This window comes from Vanessa tameamea, chromosome 10, assembly GCF_037043105.1.
Source record: "Vanessa tameamea isolate UH-Manoa-2023 chromosome 10, ilVanTame1 primary haplotype, whole genome shotgun sequence".
Classification (NCBI taxonomy): Eukaryota; Metazoa; Arthropoda; class Insecta; order Lepidoptera; family Nymphalidae; genus Vanessa; species Vanessa tameamea.
Genome location: NC_087318.1, coordinates 7,064,727 through 7,070,998, shown reverse-complemented (window position 1 = coordinate 7,070,998; position 6,272 = coordinate 7,064,727).

Here is a 6,272-nt window from a genome sequence, read left to right as displayed (position 1 = left end):
GATATATGATTTTACGGGTTTAACATTTAGAATATAATTTATTTGTATTTAAAATATGTTATGTTATGTATATATCACAATTAAGATTTTAAAAAATACGTGCGAATTATTAATTAATGCCTTAATTCATTCATTCATTCATTACATAAGTACAAATAAAAAAATAAAAATACTTACTGTTTCTGTCTTAAAATAATAATCACTGATTGACATAAGGATATTAATTTGTATAAGCCAATATAGAATAGGTAAATATTTCATATAATAGGTAATCATTTCATCAAACAAATGTCAGGACTTTTACATCTGTCTTGTCATAATCATATCATCCACTCATGTGACATTGTGACGTTTATTGCGAATATTTGTCTTGGGGTTTTTTATAACGTACTTGGATGTATTTTCTCAAATCTGTTGTTTACCTACCCGGTGATGTACGCAATATGATTTTACCTAGCTTTTCACATCATCGACCACCAATTTAGCCTTAATTATAAATACCTAATGAAAATAATTAATATTCTTTGTAATAAAATGCTTAAATAGAATTTAAATGGTATAAGTTTTCATTAAATTTGTATAAAAATAACATACCAAAGTCCCTGTATGCTATAATTCAATGACAGAATCATACACTTTCAGTGTTTTGTATTTCTGAATCTCGTACTTTAAGCGCGACAAAATATTTACAAAAGAAAGGAACGCTAATACCTTAATAATATACGAATTGTTTTTTGAATGTCCAGGGCAGGCCAACTATGTATGGACCGGTATTTCCTTTTTAATCTATAAGCTGTGAAAAAAATGATCTCATCTGTTGGACAATAAAATTACGACTCGTACCTATATTAATAGTATCCCTATTTCTCATTTTTTACAATATAAACGAATAAATAAATATACGTTTTATAATAAAGTAATATATACTTAATACATTGTTTCACACGTGTAAAGCCGCGGCATATCGCTAGTATTATAAATATTATTCGGCCCTTAACCTTACTCATATATTTTTTATTTTTCCCGGCGTTTCGACAGAGTTTCATCTTCCATGGTTACGCACTGACTGAAAAAAAGTTATGACCGCGTTTATAACCTGAATTAATTATGTAATACCGGTAATTTAACATGTTTAACTGAGCCTGGTTGTACTTACATATACTAAATAATATAGAAATTAAGCCGTTACTGATTTGCTACATACATTCTCAGAAGTATGTGAATAGCATAAGATTTGTGATTTATGGTGATTCAATCGAATTTAGTTTGTACGTCATCATTCGTAAAAACTGCTTAATATGTTAATACTATCTTGTTTTTTTTATTTCCATTAAGTATACGAAGACAGTTATTGACCACATGTTAATTTCGTAGATGTATGAGCAAGATATAATACTCTCAGTCCTATTACAAAGCAGACTTTATCTCGAAGCTACGGTTTGTTTATCGTCGGACTTCCATTTATGAGTTCGTTATTTCCCTATTCTGGAAACATAAAATGTCATCTATAAGAATAACCCCCAGCTTTTATCTCCATATGTAACTGTGATAAGGGAAAATAATGAGCCGACTTATACGGATCGATGGAGATTAACTTGTTATTGTAACAAGTTAATAATGAATACGTAAAAACATGCGATAAGATAAATATATTGCTACACATTTCACCCGAATAACAAATGAAACTATTTTTATACGATGTGGTTATGGTCTCAATTTCTTTCTTGAATTTGTTTTTCACGTTAGTTAGTTAATTAATAAACGAATTCAAATATTAGTAATAAGATTTGGATTGTGTATCAGCAAAATACTCTGTATATCCACATTATGAAAATACAAAATAATTACATTCCATTTATAAATTTTAACTTTATCTGTAATTGAAAAAAAAACTGCTCTATTGAAAAGCTTTATACTCCAGTATAGCCGTTATACAAAAGTTTTATAATGTTGACTTATTCTCATTATGCTAGACTTATTATATTTTATGAAACCCTCGACGTTCATGCTTCAGGGGGCCGTAATGTGCCTGAAAATACACAAGACCTTATTAACAACGTACCACTACCCGCATACCTGGGCTAATATTTACTTAGGTACATTGTTTATTGTGGCTATTTGTTCTATAAGGAAAGTAATATTATTTTATGCTATTCCTCGAATAGGTTTTCTCAAAATGAAATTACGTAAATTAAAATATATAAAATATTTTTGTAGAAATTATATTGTTAAATATTTTTTATAAGAAAATATATCCTTAATACTAAAAGTAATGAGTCGAGTCAATAAAAACATTTCAAACCAACTGGAAATTAATCTTTTTACAGCTCATTTGCTTTATAATATTAGTATAGACCAGGTGGAGCGTGCAGTTTTACCCATTTTAAAAATTACGGTAGCACCCCTTGATACGTAGCATTATTGAACATAGCCTTTTACCTTTCTCAATTAATGCTCTGTCATGCCCATAACTAAGGCAATAAGTAATTTTTATATCCTAAAACTAGTCACTAGACTACCTTTTATATAAACTTCGCAGCTATATAATATAACAGATATATACATATATACCTGTGATACAAGCTCATAAAGTAACAAATTTTGATGACGTATGTTTGTACGAGGTTAGTAAAAAATGAATGACTTTTGTGACAACACACTTTGGAAACGAAACAAGCCCCTCCAGGCTTTTTCAAATAAGTAAATATCATTTTAAACAAAATATGTAGCAAAACCAACACATTCGCTGAGTTTCTTCTAGCCGTTCTACAATATATGTACTTTGACAGACATGAACTGACTAAACGTAGTTTTTACTGACTTTGGATCCATCTTATTAACTGTTACCAATTTTTTGGTAAATCGATAATGATACCTATACTGTATCATTAAAATTTTCCACCCCTTCACACATTGTACATGGTGGTTGTGCTGTGTAAAGACGTTTAAGTAGGTACCACAGTAGTCACTGTTCTATTACCAAAACAGTACTATTTATATAGTCCGCTCCAGTATCTATCGGAGGAAGGAATCATTAACCATCAGGTGACCTATTTGCTAGCCCACCTACCTATTATAAATGAAGTAAAAAATTTCCACTGGTCTACACTCACATATTTTCACAAATATGAATACACATACCAAGTCATTATTAATATCTGAAGAGAATGAAATTGCTGCCAAATATCTATTTGACAAATACAGTGATATATTTATGAATAGTAATAACTACATGCCAAATACCATTAAAATTTTTTTTATTTTAAACTAACTACGTGGAATATGAAAATAGTACTTAAAATGCAACCAATACATGCGACTCATAAAGGTAAAAAGGCTAAATATTAAAAACGAACTCACCTTTTTCTTTTTATCATTTGATCATTACAAATTTTATGTTAAATTATATTTTAAATGTAGACGAGACAGATTAATAAATACTTGTGTTACTATTTACACACACACATAAATGTTGGAAATTCCAAACGAAACTATTGCAAAAATAAATAATTCGTTTCTAACACTTTGAAGCGCTCCTACTTGACAACTTCTACAATAACTTACCATAATTGTCATCCAACAGTTATATTTTGAGATCATAGACATTTTAATTATTACACAAACTACTGTTTCTACAAATGGATTGACAAATGATTACTAATAATTTAATCGATTCATTGGATGGATTCGCGTGTGACATAAAAAACTTCAAACATTTATCAATTGTGTGTTCGTCAAATGAAAATTATCTTATATAAAACGATATATTTGCAGTTTTCTGTCATTCGTTTTTTATCAAACAATCATGTTTGACATGGGAACATATAAATTTTATATGTGAATAACAATCTGCGATCTGAATATGCTTTAGGCTAAAATAAAAAATAAGTTATAAAAAAATATTCCTATCTCGGTCTGTCTTTGTATTATCAGCCTGAACCCTCTAATATTAATTAATATTTATTTCGAAGAATTAGGCTACAGGCCTCTAATGAAAGCAAGGAAATATTTACTTTTTTATTGTAACTTCTCAGTATCACATTCGGCTTTTGATGAAGGTGAATACGACCGTACAATAATTAGCAGATGAAATTCAACCTAACGGATAACAGAAAAGTTTTCAAAAGCTATTTGAAAAGCTGTAATTTAAAATCATTTTATGAACTCCACATTTATTATATATTTAGTATACAGGTAGTTTAATGGTGGTAGAGCTTTGTTCATATCAGTCTAGGTCGGTCTCTCCAACTCATCCTCTCTCCAGCTGGGTGTTACTTCATTATGTTATGCTATTTTCCGTAATCACTCTGGCTTGATTACGTAACTACTTAAAAATATATAAAGGGTTTTTAACTTAATACTAAGGTTTTTTTACTGAAGGATAACCAGCAATTGGCAATAAGCTGGACATTGTGATGACTAGATGTATTAAAATTCAAGTGCACCGACGATATTGCACCTACATAGGTACATCTCAAACATAAATACATACTCAAATCGCTCCTATTATGTAATATCATATAAAAGGTCATTCGTTTAATTCCCGGATTGTTATTTATGATAAACTCCACCTACTTGTCTATCTCTACCGGCGATAAATAATCGACAAGCATATGTTTTTATATATTTACTTGCGGCCGTTCCAGACATCGTGCGGATAAAGTGAGGATTTTAGTTTGAAGCATTTTTTATCCAATAATACATAACATTCGCGAAACGATCTTCAAAATCAAAATCAAATCAAACGAAATCAAAAAATAATTTATTGAAGTAGGCTAAATCGTCATTTTATTTGTAAAATAGCTATATTGTGAAGTGAAGCTACCACAGTTGCCGAATGTAGATTCTACCGAGAAGGACCGGTAAGAAACTCAGTAGTTACGCTTTTCTAACATTTAAAATACAAAGTTATATAATATATCGTATCTGGAAGTCAACGAGTATCAGCCCCACGCTATTTTATCGTCTATATAATCTTGTATTGAACAATATACTTTTTTGAATAATATATTTTTTACAAATTATTTGAATTTTTGAATCGGCAAAGTTTCATGTATTACGCTAAAGAAACGACACGTCCCGCGTAAAAAAATGACTCGCATATCTAGTATCTCGATAATTATTTATAAAACTACCGGTTCAAATCTCAAAATCTAAAAGGCAATATTTGTCATTGTTTTTTTAAACCTTAGAAATGTTTACTGTGGATTATTTCTAAAATATAGGTATATTATTATAGAGACATTTTAGACGACCTTTAAATCTCATATGTAAATTGTTTATATCATACTTCTTTAAAATATAATTGTTACAATATTCGAAATAAATGGCAAAGGAAACAAAATCCAAATATGAGCAGATAAAGTTTAAATCGAATTCAGGTACGTACGTATGCGTAAAGCTTACACACACACTCTTACTCACTCACACAGACACTGGTAGCGCAATCTCAAATTAAATCTGCGACGAATATCAGACGCGAACTGCCGCTCGTTCTGTACAATAATTGTGTAAATCGTTTCTCTACATACGTCATTTATTATATTTATAGTACGTTTATCTAATTGGATTAATAGCGAAAAGGAATATAATATGAAGACCTGTTCTACCTCGATGGATAAACAAAAGATCCGTTTGGATATTAACAGAAGATCACGTCCTACTCTGAGCAAGCACCATTGAGTAAACATGAATTTGACTCCGGGAAATCATCATTCTATACATCTACCCTTGCGGAAGATATTCGATTGTCTAATAAATTCTGCCGTTACTTATATCATTGCATATTTAAAAACAAAGTCCCTCCGCCTTGTCTGTCCGAACGGATTTTCATAAAGTTTTCACTACGATACGATACGTGATACATGAATTTTTTTGTGATTTATATTTTATTTATAATCAACAGCGTTACGGATATTTATTGTAGAGTTTCTTTATTTAACTCAGCTTATGTGACCACACGATTACAATAATGATGCAATATAAATAATATTATTTAACAGAGATATATATTAAATATACAACAATTATATTACGTAAAAAATATGCACAACTTTAAAGTATATGTAAGTGTGTGTAACCGTCCGTGTATATTTGTATAGGTTTGAGTGTGCGTATGTGGGTATATAATTTAAAATTAATATAATTAAAATTTAAGTGTATTTAATACATCTTGAAAAAGAAAGGTTCAAAATCGCTTCTAAAAGCCTATTTTAATAGAGTATATTTAGATTTTGTTGTGTTTCATTCGTGTTTAATGCATCTTGTAGCCG